The sequence below is a fragment of the Macaca thibetana genome, chromosome 4 (assembly GCF_024542745.1).
Source record: "Macaca thibetana thibetana isolate TM-01 chromosome 4, ASM2454274v1, whole genome shotgun sequence".
Lineage (NCBI taxonomy): Eukaryota > Metazoa > Chordata > Mammalia > Primates > Cercopithecidae > Macaca > Macaca thibetana.
Genome location: NC_065581.1, coordinates 157264377 through 157281949, shown reverse-complemented (window position 1 = coordinate 157281949; position 17573 = coordinate 157264377). Strand labels below are relative to the sequence as shown.

Here is a 17573-nt window from a genome sequence, read left to right as displayed (position 1 = left end):
CAATAATATATAAATTTCATGGGGGCAGAGCTCAACTGACTGCTAACTTAAGCAGTCCATTTCCAGAGTTGGTCACTAATAGCAATAGTTACAATTTTAGCATCTACCATGTGCCAGGCACTGCACTAAGTATTTTAGTACTGAAAAAAAATCCTCTGCCTCTAACAATAACCACTTCTCATTGAGAATCAGAGGATTCCCATCAATAGACTGCTAAGACTACTAACCAGGAAGCCACAAATGTATTCCAGCTTTACCACTCACCTGATCTCCGTGTGACCCTGCTCACTCAGGTCACGAAAACCCTACCCAAATTTCCTTATTTTTAAAAAGTGGAATGAAACCGGAAGTCCTCTACACACATGAATAGCACATTGTGCTGATGAACGTTTAGGAGCTCCCTGCCCAAGCAAATGTTGTTGTTAGTCTTTGAAGAGTGCAGTCAGTCACAGTTGACTATTTCAAATACTGCACGGTGTGGTAGCCCCACTCCTATCTACAGAGTCCGTCTGCCTTTCAAAAGGTTTCCCCAACCTGGTTCCCAAGTATATTAGTTCTTGAGGGCTGCTGTAGAAAGTCCCATAGATGGGGTGGCTCAGACCACAGAAATGTATGTCTCACAGTTCTGAAATCCAGAGGTCTAAGGTCCAGGTTTCAGCAGGGGTGGTTCCTTCCGGGGCTGTGAGGGAGAAGAGGTTCCAGGGCTCTCTCCTTAGCACGGATGGCCTCTTCCCTGTGTCTCTTCACATCGTCTTCCCTCTACGTGAGTCTGCCTCCAAATTTCCCCTTCTTCTAAGGACACCAGTTACACTGGATTAGGACCCCTCCTAATGACCCCATTTTACCTCTGTAAAGGGCTTCTCTCCAAATATAGTCACATTCTGAGATGTTGGGGATTAGGACTTCAACATATGAATTTGGAGGCGGCAAGACAGTTCAACCCGTAACACAAAGTTTTTCAAAATACTACTGAATGACACCTTCAATATGCCAATACTTTTTAATATTTCACCATAACCAGAGAGCAAGGGTGTACAGTGAGATTTAGATGGCATTAAAATGATGCCTTAGTCAAGGATCCAGGAACACCAGAGTTCTGTCCTCTATTGACTTCCTAAGGGCCCACACTAATGACAAATGGGAAAATCACAGATGTACCTGACGCCCCAATGCAAAGTGTATAGTAAAACCGGGTTGGAAGTCAGGGCCTAACTAGGAGATTAAACTTAAATTCAGGTCTGATTCCCTGGGAGATGCTCTCTCCTCCGGTAAAGAGGGGGAGAGGTGGATGACGCATGATACACGGATTATCTGTGCTGACACACTGTGCACCGTGCCCCCACCCACACACCAGCACTACTGAGGACTGAAAGAAATTAAAACTTGTTCCAGAAATGTTGACTTGTGGGAGTTAACCAAGGTTAGGCGCTTTAGTGGGAGCTTAGCAAAACTAAGATTGCACGAGAACTTGAACGCAACAAATACAACACCTCTGTTACACTGATGTCCCTTGGAAGCTGAAGTCGCAGCTATGGTTTTTAGCGCTAATAAAACAAATAACAGTTAATGGCCATAGCGCATCCCATGGCCATAGACAGAATGTGCGAAGAGCTACGAACACTGTTTATCCTTAGGTTTATCCTAAATTAAAAGAATATATTGACAGATAAATTCTTCTGATTGTGATCTCACTGGAAAAATCGCCAATACACGCTTCCCTCTTGAAAGGTCAAACAGACAGAAACTCACATCAGATGCGATCTTCCATGTTTCCAGTTCTTTTTTAATTACATTATGTAATCTCAACTCTTCCTCTGAAAAAAGAGAATTACTAAGGAATCAGAGGGATAAACATTTTGCTAGAATTGGAAGTGAATCACTTTTTAGCAATATTTTAAATGTGGACTGAACTTCTGCATTATGTTCACTCCAGAGTAAAAATTAAATGTAAATGAGGAAAAACAAATGGGATGAAGTGCTTCCTCCTACTATAGGCTACAAAGAGGCGGGCATTGTGAAACAAGCAAACTTGCGGAATGCAAAATCTGGCCAGAAACAGGAAATGCAGAATGTTAACATCTCCGTGGAAAAAGAAAGACAACGTGTTGAATGAATATACGACCCAAATTCAAATTCACGGAACCTGAGTCTGTGAATACTCCAAAATCTGCTCCCATGCACAGGGCACTAAACCTGTCTGAGCTCCAGTTTCTCCATCTATCAGATGAGGGTAATGATAACCTGCATCAGTTATGGAACACATGTAACAGAAAACCCAGACAACAGATGCTTAAATAAGAAGGAGGTTTGTGTGCCCTATGAAAAGAACAGACTGGCAGTCCAGGGCTGGGATCATGGCCTCCTCCGGCCCAGGGTTCCTTCACACTCAGAGCCAGTCATGGGGCTATGACCTGTGGACCCAATGCTAGGGTAATTCTCTGCTATTGGCATTTTTAGAGTATTAATAATTGAGAACTGCAGTCCTGCATGTCCACTTTGCACTGGGCCCTGCAAATTATGTAGCCAGTCTAGTTCACAACTTCAAGCTTTCTAGTCTACCATCCTTTCTGGGAACATGATCCTCTTCCCCTAACCTTTCCTTCCAGATCCCAAGCAGGAACTTTCTGCTCAATAACCTCTACCTCCATCCCAAAGGCCAGAACTTAGTACGTGGCTTCTCTTTTTTTTTTTTTTTTGAGTCTCCCTCTGTCGCCCAAGCTGGAGTGCAGTGGCGTGATCTCGGCTCACTGCAACCTCTGCCTCCCGGATTCAAGCAATTCTCCTGCCTCAGCTTCCCAAGTAGTTGGGAGTACAGGTGCATGCTGCCACACCCAGCTAATTTTTTGTATTTTAGTAGAGATGGGGTTTCACTGTGTTGCCCAGGCTGGTCATGAACTCCTGAGCTCAGGCAATCCGCCCACCTTAGTCTCCCAAAGAGCTAGGATTACAGGCATGAGCCACTGCGCCTGGCCAGTACATGGCTACTCTTACCAGCAGAGGAACCTAAGGATACAGTTTTTATAGCCAATTGCCTCTCCCAGCAAAATCAGTAAGAAACTAGAAGCAGATGGATACTGCGGAAGGCCTTGACACAAAAGTCAAATAAAAGAGATCGTCGGTACAATGAAACACATCCAAATTTAGTTGCTCTAATGATTAAAAAGGCAGGATAAAGTAGATTATCTACTTAATATAATGAGACCATTGAAAATGTTCCATATAATTAGGAATAATAAAAAGATAAGGCAGATAATCTCAAGAGTATTTCAATTATTTGTATGCTCACTGTGAGAATTTTATAATTATACAACAGTTTTAAGTAAAATAAATTAGTAACAAATATTAACTGCCCTCCTACAATATAAAAATATTATATTTGTATAAGGAGTTAACAATCTAGTAGAGAAATAAGACACCTTTGACAGCAAAGGTAGATTCCAAGTGAGTGATAATAACACAAAATACGTAGTAGAAATGAATGACTGCTTCCTGGTCTCATTACTTTAGGATATACTTCCCATTTAAAGGAACTTTAAAGATTTCAAACAAGTGTAAGTACAATGTTCAGAACAATTGTGGAAGGTTCCAGCTGAATATTCATTTACAAGATCTGGCAATATCTTTGAGAAGCAAATAGTTAGATGTCATTTTTCCATCTTTGCTGAAAAGGACATTTCCTATCCAACATTTGTTTTGAAAAAGACAAAGCAGTAGATAAGGTAACTGCTGCTATACGGGCTGTTCATCTTTCCAAACAACACGTATCTTGTTAGTTTCCTAAGCAAGGATTTTCAATGGCTTCTTAACACTGTTTTTATTGAGTCTAAAGTCCTCTGCCTACCATCTATCATTCAAGGCCCTTCTTAATTTAGGCCCATCCTAAGTAAGCAAATTTACTAATTTTCTTAACTCTCTAGTGGCTTTCTACCATAAATCATAATTATGACAACAGCTAATTATATATATTAACACTAAGAATCTGAGATATAGCTACAGTGGTGTTCAGATGAAAATTCACATCCTCATATGATTATATTAATAAACAAAAGTAAAAATGAATGAATTCAGCATACCACTCATGGAGTTAGAAAAGGAAATAATAAAGTTGAAATTAATAATTTAGAAAACAGAAAAAGAATAAAACTGATAAATACAACCAAAGCTGACTCTCTGAAAAAATAAATAAAACAAACTCCTGCTTAATCTAAGCAAGGAAAAGGGAGAAATTAAAAACATATAACATGAGAAATGCTAATGGGACAATAACTACAGAAAATTAGAAGAAGCAAAAGACAACTTCACAAATATATTTGAATATTCTATGCAAATATATTTGAAGTACTATATATTATAACATATTATATTATACATTATATTAATAGGTATTATTATATTATATATTATACTAATATATTTGAATATGCTATGCAACTATATTTGAAATATGAATGAGATTATCATTTTTCTAGGAAGATATCATTTACCAACCTGATGACAAAATAGAGAAAAATCTTAAGCAGATTTATTTCATAGATGAAACAAAGAAACTAGCCAACCACTCTCCCTAATTCCCTAAGTCCAGTCGGTTTCACAGGGATTTCTCCCAAATATTTAAAAAACAGATCATTCCAGTGCCATTTAAACTACCTAGACTATAAAAAAGAAAAAAAACTTTTAAATTTTTTTGAAAAAGCAACTATAACACTGCCACCAAAACCCAGTAACAATTTCACATACACATAAAGGAAAATTACAGATCAGTCTTACAAATATTGATGTAAAAATTATAAATTATCCAATAGAATATATGATGACCAAGTGACATTTATTCCCAAATGCAAATATGACTTGATGGAGGAATTATTAATATATCATACTAATAAGTTAAAGTAATATGACTAGATCTATAGATAGTAAGACAAGCCCTATCAAAATTTAATCTCCAATATGAGGTTTTTATTTGTTTATTATGTTTTTAAAAATAATACAGATAGGGTTCCACTATGTTGACCAGGCTGGCCTTGAACTCCTGGCCTCACGCGATCCTCCCATCTCAGCCTCCCAAAGTGCTGAGATTGCAGGTGTGAGCCACTGCACCTGGCCTTTTGAGGTTTTAAAAAATATATATTTAATAAAATAGAAATGAATGAACATAATTTTTTAAAAAATATATGTCTATCTGAAGTCAGAAAAAAGTCTGATTGGCATTATTTCCTTTTATTATCTAACACACTCTGGAGGTAGTATCTAAAGCTACCAGACAAGAGAAAGAAATCAGAGAAACAAAAATTGTTAGAGAGGAGGCAAGGCTATGACTATTTACAAATTATATAATTGGATATCTGGAAAATTCATGAGAACCAACTAAAAACAAAAATTACTAGAAATAAAACACATTCAGCAATCAAGGTATAAAATAAATACACAGAAATCACAAGCCTCTGTGCATACTCACAGCCAGAAAATATAACGAAAGAAAAGGTCCCATGTACGTTCACAACAAATAGATAGAAATAAAGTTAGCAAAACCAGTCTTTAATAAGATAGGAATCAATGAACACAATTTTCTAAAATATGTCTGTCTCAGACCAAAAGACAATATCAGACTTAATAAGGAAACAAAATGTTCCTGCAGGACAAAGAAGTAGAGTTGAATAAACAGAACCACTTATTATATCTTTGGAGAGTAACATAAAAATCATAAAATATGTCAAGTTGTCCTAAGTTAATTTTTAAATTTAAGGTGATCTTGATTAAAAAAAAAAAAAAAAAAAGGAAGGGTTTTTTTATTGTTATTTTTTTGGTTGTTTTTGTTGCTCACTAGAACTAAAGAAAACTGAATCCACAAATCATATTAAAAAATCAATAAGCCCTGATAGGAAAGATGACTCTAGAAAAGAGGAGCAATTATGGAAAACTAGAAACCAGCCCTTCTAGATTTTAAGCGACACTCAACACTTTTGGGAACTGGAGCTTGAACAGACCTACTGAACAGAACGGAGGCAAATGCATACAGGACTTTGGTATGTAAAGCTGGCATTTCAAATCAGTGGGGACTATAAAGATGATTCAATAAATGGTGTTGGTATAAATGAGTGGCCATTTGGGGAGGAAAAAAAAGAAACATTGGGACCATATCAATTTATGCTAGGGGAAATTCTGGATAGGTGGAAGGTTAAATGTGGGAAGTGAAAGAATCAAAGTTCTAAGAGAAATGAGGAAAAAATCATTTATAATATCAGAGTAGGAAAGCCTTGAGAACATGACTTAAAATCTAGAAGACATGAAAGAAAATAATGACAAGTTAAAAACATAAAAATCAAAAACATCTGCATGAGTAAAACACCATAAATAAAGTCAAAAGACAAAGGACAAACTTGGGAAAATATTTGCATCTCACCTAACAGAAACAGCTAATCTGGTTTTATTTATTTTAATAGCTTTAGGGGTACAGGTGGGTTTTGGTTACACGGATGAATTGTACAGTGGTTAAATCTGGGATTTTAGTGGACCCATCGTCACCCCAAGTAGTGTACATTGTACCCAATAGGTACTTTTTCATCCCCTACCTCCCTCCTAGCCTCCCCCATTCTGAGTCTCCGATGTCCACAGTACCACTCTATATGCCTTTGTGAACCCATAGTTTAGCTCCCACTTATCAGTGAGAACATGCAGTATTTGGCTTTCTGTTCCTGCGTTAATTCACTTAGGATAATGGCCTCTAGCTCCATCCATGTTTTGGCAAAGGACACAATTTCATTCTTGGGGCTAACTTTTAAAGTTCCTGTAAAAAGATAAGGGAAAGGACAAAACTCAATAACAAATGTGCAAGGGATATGAACAGCCAATACATAGAAAAAGAAAAGCAAATGGAACTGGGCATGGTGGCTCATGCCTGTCATCCCAGCACTTTAGAAGGCTGAGGTGGGCAGATAGCTTGAGCCCAGAAGTTAAGAGACCAGCCTGAGCAACATAGTGAGACCCCCTCTCTATTTTAAAATATGTTTAAAAAAAAAAAAAAAAAAAAAGCAAATGGTTCTTTAACTTTTGAAAAGATACACTCATTTTTTTAAAAAAACTAAACTACATGAAGACACTTTCTCCCATGAGATAAGCAAAAATCTAAAAGTTTAATAATACACTATGCTGATGTGTACATCTGTATGTGTAACAGGTGTATAACTAAATGTGTACATCTAAATGTAGATATACACCTGTGTACATGTTATTAAATGTACTGCTAAATATTTTTGAACCTATTATAAATGAAATTGTTTTTCAATTCATTTTCCAGTGGTTGCTGCTAAAATATAAGAATAGAATTGGCCAGGCACAGTGGCTCATGTCTGAAATCTCATCCTTTGTGAGGCCGAGGCAGGAGGATCACTTGAGGCCAGGAGTTCAAGACCAGCTTGCTCAATAGAGTGAGACCCCCATCTTGACAAAAATAAAAAATAAGCCGGATGTGGTGGCACATGCCTGTAGCCTCAGATACTTAGGAGGCTGAGGTGGGAGGATCACTTGAGCAAGGAGTTTGAGGCTGCAGTGAGCTATAATTGTGCCACTGCACTCCAGCCTGCGTAAACAGAGCAAGACCCTGTCTGTAAAATTTTAAAAAGAAAACAGAATTGATTTTTGTATTTTAATTTTATATACTTTGACATATTTACTTATTACTTGATGTCGTTTGGCTCTGTGTCCCCACCCAAATCTCATGTTGAATTGTGACCCTGAGTGTTGGAGGTGGGGCCTGGAGGGAGGTGATTGGATCGTGGGGGTGGTTTCTAATGGTTTAGCACCATCTCCCTACTGCTGTCTTATGATGGAGTTCTCATGAGATCTGCTTGTTTAAAAGTGTGTAGCACTTCCCCTTTCACTCTCTCTTACCTGCCATCATGTAAAGATGTGCTGGCTTCCCCTTCACCGTCTGCCATGATTGTAAGTTTTCTAAGGCCTCCCCAGCCATGTCTTCTGTACAGCCTGCAGAACTGTGAGTCAATTAAACCTCTTTTCTTCATAGATTGCCCAGTCTCAGATAGTTCTTTATAGCAGTATGAGAATGGACTAATACAGGAAATTGGTATCAGAGAAGTGGGGCATTGCTACAAAAGATACCTGAAACTGTGGAAGCAGCTTTGGATGGGCAGAGGTTGGAACAGTTTGGAAGGCTCAGAATAAGACAGGAAGATAAGGGAAAGTTTGGAACTTCCTAGAGACTTGTTGAATGACTTTTACCAAAATACTGATAGTGAGATACAGACAATGAAGTCCAGGCTAAGGAGGTCTTAGATGGAGATGAGGAACTTACTGGAAACTGGAGTAAAGGTCATTCTTGCTATGCTTCAGCAAAAAGACTGCTGGTATTGTGCCCCTGCTCTGTGAAATTTGAACTTGAGAGAGATTATTTAGAGTATCTGGTGGAAGAAATTTCAAAGCAGCTAACCATTCAATAAGTGACCTCGCTGCTTCTAACAGCATATGCTCATATGCATTCACAAAAAAGGTGGTCTGATATTGGAACTTATATTTAAAAGGGAAGCAGAGTATAAAAGCTTGGAAAATTTTCAGCCTGCCATGTAGTAGAAAAGAAAAAACTATTTTCTGGGAAGTAATTCAAGCCAGCTGCAGAAATTTACATAAGTAAAAAGGAGCCAAATGTTAATAGCCAAGACAATGGGGAAAATGCCTCTAAGACATTTCAGAGACCTTCATAGCAGCCCCTCCTATTACAGGCCCAGAGGCCTAGGAGGGAGAAACAGTTTCGTGGGCCAGGCCCAGGGCCTTACTATTCTGTGCAGCCTTGGGACATGGTGCCCTGAATCCCAGCCACTCCAGTTTCAGTCATGGCTAAAAGGAGCCACAGTACAGCCTGGGCCATTGCTTCAGAGGGTGTAAGCCCCAAGTCTTGATGGCTTCCCTGTAGTATTGGGCCTGTGGGTACGCAAAGGGCAAGAGTTGAAACTTGGGAGCCTCTGCCTAGATTTCAGAGGATGTATGGAAACACCTGGATGTCCAGGCAGAAGTCTCCTGCAGGACTGGATCCCTCATGGAGAACCTCTACAAGGGCAGTGTGGAGGTGAAATGTGGGGTTGGAGCTCCCACCAAGTTCCCACTGGGACACCGCCTAATGGAGCTGTGAGAAGACAGTCACCATCCTCCAGACTCCAGGATGAGAGATCCAATGACAGCATGCACTGCGCACCTGAAAAAGCTGCAGGCACTCAATCCCAGCCCATGAAAGCAGCTGTGGGGGTTGTATCCTGCAAAGCCACAGAGGCAGAGCTGCCCAAGGCCTTGGGAGCCCACCCCTTGCATCAGTGTGCCTTGGATGTGAGACATCGAATCAAAGGAGAGTATTTTGGAGCTTGGAGATTTAATGACTGTCTTCCTGGGTTTTGCTTGCAAGAGGTCTGTAGCCCCTTTGTTTGGCCAATTTCTCCCTTTTGGAATGGGGGCATTTACTCAATGCCTGTACCCGCATTGTATCTTGGAAGTAACTAACTTGTTTCTTTATTTTACAGGCTCATAGGTAAAGGGTACTTGCCTTGTCTCAGATGAGACTTTGGACTGGGACTTTTGAGTTAACTCTGGAATGAGTTAAGAATTTGGAGGATTGTTGGGAAGGCATAATTGTTTTTGAAACGTGAAAAGGACATGACATTTGGTAGAGGCCGGGTACAAAATGATATGGTTCGGTTCTGTGTCCTTACCCAAATCTCATGTTGAATTGTGATACTGAGTGTTGGGAGGGGTGCTGGTGAGAGGTGATTGAATCATAAGGGTGGTTTCTAATAGTTTAGCACCATCCTTCTAGTGCCATCTTGTAATGGAATTCTCATGAGATCTGCTTCTTTTAAAAGTGGGTAGCACCTCGCCCTTCGTTCTCTCTCTCACCTGCCACCATGTGAAGATGTGCTGGCATCCCTGTCACCTTTTGCCATGATTATAAGTTTCCTGAGGCCTCCCCAGCCATACCTCTTGTATAGCCTGTGGAACTGTGAGTCAATTAAGACTCTTTTCTTCAGAGATGACCCAGTTTCAGGTAGTTCTTTATAGCAGTGTGAGAATGGAATAATACACTACTTCTAATTATTTTGTAGATCCTTAGGATGTACAAAACAATCATATGTAAACAATCATATTGCCTGCAAATAAGGATGATTTTGCTTCCTTCTTTCCAATCTTTATTATTTTATCATTCGTTATTGCAGTGGCTAGAAGCTCCAATTCAATATTGAGTAGAAGTGGTAAAAAAAAAGACAGCATATTTGCCTTTGTTCTGATTTTGGTAGAATATCATTTAATATTTCACCATTAAGTATAATGCTTGCTGTAGGTTTTTCATAAATGCTCTTTATGAAGTTGAAGAAGTCCTTTATAGTCTCAGTTCGGTGAGAAATTTTCTCATAAATGGATATCAAATTTTGTCATATTTTTTATCTACATGTGAAAATGAACAGATAGTTTTTCTCCTTTATTCTGTTAATATGGTGAGTTACATTGATTTTCAATATATTGTTAAACAAACCTTGAATTCCTGGGATAAAACTAATTGGTTATGCTGTATTATTTTATCATTTGCTTCATGTTTGTTTCCTCTGCTGTTAGTCCCTCTTGTTCTCCCTTTCCTATATTCTTTTGGATTAAGTGAATATTTTTATAATTTCATTTTAACTTACCTATTGGTCTTTTAGTCTTTTACATGATTTCTTAGAAGCTCCTCTAGAGACTACAATATAATCCCTTAACTTCTCAGTCTACTTGCAATTTTATTGGTCCATTTACCCTCCCCAGCCATACCACCAACACTGCCACCATCTTTTATGCCATAGCTGCCATATAATCTATCTATATGTGATATAAACCTTAAGTCAATATTATAATATGTCCTTTATACAGTTGTGCATATATGAAAAAATTAAGAGGAAAATTGGTCTTTGATGTTTACCCCAGTATTTACAATTTTTTATGCTTTTCATTCCTTTTCTCATATTCTGTACGAGTCTCTTTAGCTTCTGGAAGTGCAGGTCTTCTGGTGATGAAATCTCAGTTTTCTGATATCTGAAGATGTCTTCATTTTGCTTTCATTCTTGAAGGATATTTTTGCTAAACAGAGATTTCTAAGCTGACAGTTTTTTCTTTAAGCACTTCAACAATTTCATTCCACTGTCCCTGACTTCTATAATTTCTGCTGAGAAGTCCACAACCATTGAAATCATTATTCTCCTATATCTAATGTGTCATTTTTATTTACTGCTTTTAAGATTCCCCTTTGTTTTTTGTTTGTTTGTTTGTTTTCAGTAGTTTGACTATGATGTGTCTAGTTTGTTTTTCTTTGTATTTATCCTGTTTGGGATTCACAAAGCTTATCCAATCAGAAAATGTAAACATTTTATTAAATTTAGGATGTTTTCAGCCACTATTTTTTCAAATGTTTGCCATCTCATTCTTTTTCTCCTCTCTTCCTGATACTTTAACTCTCCATAACGTCAGCTTTTTAAATATTGTGCCACACATTCCTGAGGTTCCCTACGTTTCTCACTCCCTTTTCTCCTCCTCCTCCTCCTCCTCCTCCTTCTTCTTTAGATGGGACAATTTCTATTGCTCTATCTTCAAATAGAGGCATTTAGATATGTGTAGAAACTGGTCAGCTTCCAAAAATGCAAATACAGCCCAAATAAATGTTAAGAACAATATATTAAAGTCTTAAGAAACCAGAAACATGTCAAGTGGGGATACCTTCACTGTTAGGTGATAGGGCAACCATCTGGTCATTTCATTCATGATCCCAGTTATTTTCATCTGTAGCAAAAAGTTATAGGATTTTCATTGTTACTGGAAATGCGAAAAAGTATATATACACATATATATGTATATATATATTTATATCTGTGATTTCTGGCAAATGTATAGGTGGTATTACACTTGAATTACATCCATATAGTTCCTAAGAATAATTTTATATGCCAAGAGTTTAAGATGCCTAAATTCTTTAAAAAGAACAGCAAATATCCACAGGCCTCAGAGTACACTGAGATGCATACAATCTAAATGTATTCCTTTCAGGATTTTGATTATAAAAAATTTCAGTAACTCCCTCAAAGATAGAGATTATTTATTCAACAAACATTATGGCAGATTCAAGTATCAAAACAATCTGTAAATTTGGGCATGTAGACCCAAAAAAGATCCTCTCTCAAACTGCTAACCTGGTGCTGCTAAATGAAGCAGTTCTTGCCTAAGAATTTTCACAGGTGTTCATTTGCATCCATGAAATTCCTCTCATTACATCAGTTTTTAAACAGGTTGCTTGCATCAAGTTTCAAGAGTAATTTGTGAACATGGGTGTCTGACTATCTATCCCCATAGCAGAGATAGTAACTTCTGAAAATTTCCAGTTACTCCTAGAGATTAAAGAGTTGGAAAATAAAAAGGTAAAATTTAAATTGTAATCTACTGGTCTAAGCCTATATTTTCAAATGGCCAGGCTTATAAACCATCTTCTTACTTAATATCCTTGCCTCAGCTGTCTTCCTCACACATTTTTTTTAAACAGTCTCAATCTGGCATATACTGCAGTCTCAACCTCCCAGGCTCAGGTAATTCTCCAACCTCAGCCTACCGAGTAGCTGGGACTACAGGGGTATGCCACCATGCCCGGCTACTTTTTTTGTATTTTTTGTACAGACAGGGTTTTGCCATGTTGCTTAGGCTGGTCTTGAACTCCTGGGCCCAAAGTCCCATGCAGTTTGAACAGTATATACAATTGGAAGCCTCATATTCCAAACCCCACCTTCAACATGTTTCCCAAAATTTTCAAATCCCACCCTTTCACCTGGTCTTTCAGACCTTCCCCTAGAGCAGCAGTACCCTGTACCTGGTCCGTGGCCCAGGCATCGGGGACTCCTGCCCTAGGGTACATCTATTTGTTCTTGGAGTCACTGCCACAGCCACTGTCATTATTCCCCAATGTGGCCCCTCACAGGCTTGTGCAGGTGCATGCAAGCCAGCCCTCCCTCACTGATCCCGCATGCTGTTACCCTGGAGCAGCTCCCACACATGTGCAAAGCTGATGTACACCTGGGCCTTCGTTCATTCCAGTTCCCTACCTAGAATGTCTACGCAGTCCTCACACCCTGCCACCAGACCTTCGCAGCCATGCAGACACCTCGTCTCCAGAATTACCTCTGACACCTAAAGCACTCACAGACCCCACCTCCCTCCCTTTCTCTTTTGTACCCCACATTTTAATATCTTCCATTTTTTCCTGTTTCTCTCCTCCCAGTAGACTATAACTTCTTTAAGGGTAAGAAATGGGTCTCCTTTCTCTTCGTATTCTCCAGTACTAAAAACGCTTCCTGGCACATGTTAACCATTCACTACATGTTTGTTGAATTAATGAAAGAATAAAGAAATAAATGTACTTATACTCTTTAATTCAACCAAGAAAATATAACAGTGGTCCCCTACATGTAATTTATCCCTTACAGCTCAACTTTATATAAAACTTTCTCCAAACTAGAATCACTCAACTTCTTTCCACCACTTCCTTCAAAATTCACCAACTTCAAAGGCTCCATAATTTAACCCCTCCCCTTTGATCCTTCTCTTCTGCCATCTTCCAGATTCCACATTCCTCAGGAGCAGGCTTAAGGCCTTATCTTTCTCGTATTTTAAGTGTTTGCTTAGTTCCTTTTTGTGCCAGGTACTATAACTAGATGGGAAAAGGTTTTTTGGTTGTTTTCTTGTTTTTAATTTATCATGCAATTTTCACAACTTCACAAGATGAATATTAATACCCAAGATTTAACAGATGAGAAGACTAAGTAACTTGCCCAAGGTCACACAACTAATGAACGATGGAGTTGACATTTTAACATAAGGCTACTGTATTCTGAAGACACGCTCTTTTCTTTTTTTCCATCCCAGCACAGGGGAAAGGGGACAATTATTCTAGGCTGGATACTTACTTTATGTTCTTTCTGTAATAGATCTGTTATATTTTACAACAGGAAATATTTTTGAAACCACAGAATAGGTTCAGCAAAATAAGTGAAGCTTATCTTTGATCAGAGATAAAGGCAAAGAAACCCCGGCTTCAAATTAAAACCCCATATATGCAAACGTCATTTTATGAGCCAGGACTATCTTTTCCTGAGTTTTTTAACTTTAAAACACCAAAGCACAGTGGCTACAGAAGGAAGGTAGTCACGGAGTTGCACCACAGAATGAAATCGTATTATCACAGGCCTTAATACAACAGGCCAAATTCATTTCGAAAAAATGTATTCAAGTCTTAGACCCTGTGAAAAAACAACTCTTATTTTCAAGAACAGAAACAGCTAGGGGTTTTTTATATCTTCTTACAATAAATTTCCATCCATTGGCTTTAAATTTTACTTTTCATTCAAAAGCACAGCATGTTTTTATATTGAAAACTTCCTAGGAAAAGGAGAGCCATTTTCTCATACTCTGAATCACGGTTTTGCTCTGACTAGGTAAACAGCATGCACCCTCAAACTCTTTTTTTTTTTTTTTTTTTTTTTTTGAGACGGAGTCTCACTGTGTCTCCCAGGCTGGAGTGCAGTGGCGTGATCTCGGCTCACTGCAAGCTCCGCCTCCCGGATTCACGCCATTCTCCCGCCTCAGCCTCCCAAGTAGTTGAGACTACAGGCGCCCGCCACCACGCCCGGCTAGTTTTTTGTATTTTTAGTAGAGACGGGGTTTCACCATGTTAGCCAGGATAGTCTCGATCACCTGACCTCGTGACCCACCCGCCTCGGCCTCCCAAAGTGCTGGGATTACAGGCTTGAGCCACCGCGCCCGGCCGCACCCTCAAACTCTTGATAGAGAGAGTCACTGAAACCTTTTAGGTTAAAAGGAAATGATTGGTAAATAGCTTTTCTGAATCTGAGTTCTTCTGTAGGAAATGGAAAAACAGAGAACTTATAATTCTAACTAGTAGCATCAGACTCAAATAACAACTTTGTGGGAAAACAAGGATCGATTTGAAAGCTAGGCTCCTTCAGGTCAGACTCAGATTTTGAGGGGCCCTGTGTTTTTATAATTTTGGAGGCTCTCTACAAGAAAAAGAAGGCAACCTTACAAATGCAAATTTAATCATAAACACAAATATGTATCTAGAATAAAAAAACATAAAGCATAAATTTAATAAGGCTGACAAATACGGCAAACAAAATTTTTCACCAAAATATGAAATAACATTTTTACTAACTGTCTGGGACATTTCGGTAGTGTTTCCTTTCCTATCTTTTTTAGTTGCATGCTCTCTTAAAAGACTTTTTTCCTAAAAAATAAAGATTTAAAATTATTTTCTCTATTGAGAATAAAGGTTTTTCCTTTAATTTGGCTAAAATTTGGAGTTCTTTCCAACATTAATAGCTTAGAATAATTTATTTCAGCTTCTCAACTCATTATTGTAATGTCATGTAAATTTTTAGAATTATTGTCAAATTTGGAGAAATCTCTGTCAAGTGTTTTTCATACAGGAGCTATATAATCTGGAAAAATATCTGCAGACTGCTGGTTTTATATATTTCAAATGTTCCTCTACTACCTACATACTGCCAATATTAGGCTCTGCAAAAAGTGTTCTTCTCATAGTACATGTCACAAGCCTGGTGAGTAGGCACCGTGGCCAGCAGGACTATCTTTGAAAGCCCCTCCTACCCCAGGATAGTTACGAAAAACTTACCTACTCAAGGAAGTGACTGCAAAGCACATAAGTAAATCTCATTGCTATGGCCTGGATGTTTGGGTTCCCTCAAGATTCCTAGGTTGAAATCCTAACCCCTAAGGTGATGGTATTAAGAGGTAGGGCATTTGGGGGGAAGATGAGGTCATGAGGCTGGGGCCCTCATGAGTGGGATTAGTGCCCTATGGAAGAGGCCTAAGAAAAACCCCTCACCTCTTCCACCACATGAGGACATAGACAGAGAGTGCTATCTGTAACCAGGAAAGGGGCCCTCATCAGACACCAAATCTGCTGGTGCTATGATCTTGGACTTCCCAGCCTCCAGAACTGTGAGAAGTAAATTTCTGTTGTTATAAGCCACCCAGTTTATGGGATTTTGCTATAACAGCCGAAATGGACTAAGACATTCACTGAAATCAAACTAAATATATCCATAAGTCAGCTTTCCCTTAGCCTAGTCCTAAAATCCCCATGACCACTCCAGGGCCATTCAACAAGGTAAGTTAGCATGAAAAGAGACATGATTGTGGTTGAAATATTTTTCACAGACAGGCATGGTGGCTCATGCCTGTCACCCTAGCAGTTCAGGAGGCCAAGGTAGGAGGATTACTTGAGCCCAGGAGTTTGAGGCCAGCCTGGGCAACATAAGGGAGACCTTGTCTCTACAAAATAAATAATAAATAAATAAATCAGCCAGGCATGGTGGTGTGCTCCTGTGGCCCCAGATACTCAAGAGGCTGAGGTGGGAGGATTGCATGAGCCCAGGGAGTTTAAAGCTGCAATGAACTATGATCACACCCCTGTACTCAAGCCTGGGCGACAGAGCAAGACTCTGTCTCTGTGTGTCTCTCTCTCTATCTCTCTCCCTCTCTCTCTCTCATATAGATGGATAGATAATATATATAAAAAACACTCTATATCTATATATATTATCTATATATAGGTGATATACAATCTATATGTTATAGATATAATATATATCTATATATAGATATCTTAAATATATATATCTTAAAGTACTGACATCTTCCACCACCACTCGTAATCACAGCCACAGGCCGTAAACCACACTGGAGAATGGAGGCGAAGTGCAGCTCACCAGGCCCCAGCGCCAGACACTGGATTCCGGGGTTCCACGTGTGTCTGCAGAGATGCATTTGTTTCTCTCAACACCGAGGAAGACTCCCCCATTACACACTGGGAACCGGACTCAGAGCTACTCCCCAGTGGAGTGGGACCCAGGGCAGCTGCTCTTTCCACTTCCCATAGCGGCTTTTCCAGCGTTCTTTTCCTTACCATAAGAGGGGTGACACATATTCATTAAACATTTTCAGTAGATGGGATTTTTTAAATTACCTGTAGTCATATTACCTAGACACAACCATGGAAAGATTTTGGCATATTTTCATGTTTTATGGAACAAAGAAATTGAAAACATTAAATTAAACCAAATCTATTTCTCTCATTATTAAAGAAATATACATTCCCTGTCAAAAATATGAAAAGAATTTAAAAAATACTTAAAATCATCTGTATTTGTTGGCGAGGGCTGTTGTAACAAAGTGCCACAGACTGCATAGTTTAACAACAGACATTTTTTGTCTCGCAGTTCTGAAGGCCAGAAGTGCAAGATCAAGGTGTTGGCAAGGCTGGTTGGTTCCTTCTGAGGGCTGTGAGGGAAGGGTCTGTTCTACACCTCCCCGCTAGCTTCTGGTGTTTTACTGCCAATCTTTGGCATCCCTTGGTTGACAGAACATTACCCTGACCTCTCCCTTCATCTTCACATGGTGTCCTCCCAGTATGCAAATCTGTATCCAAATTTCCCCTTCTTATAAGGACACTGGTTACATTGGATTTA

At 39.0% G+C, this 17573-nt stretch overlaps 1 long non-coding RNA gene across 1 annotated transcript in view; it reads right to left on the bottom strand.

The window, feature by feature from the left end:
* Window positions 1-6388: 6388 nt before the first annotated feature.
* The window catches only part of LOC126953670 (uncharacterized), a 28843-nt gene continuing 17658 nt past the window's right edge, over window positions 6389-17573 (bottom strand). The window contains exon 4 of the long non-coding RNA XR_007725293.1: window positions 6389-6784. This is a non-coding gene — a long non-coding RNA (uncharacterized LOC126953670). The remainder of the gene's footprint in view (window positions 6785-17573) is intronic.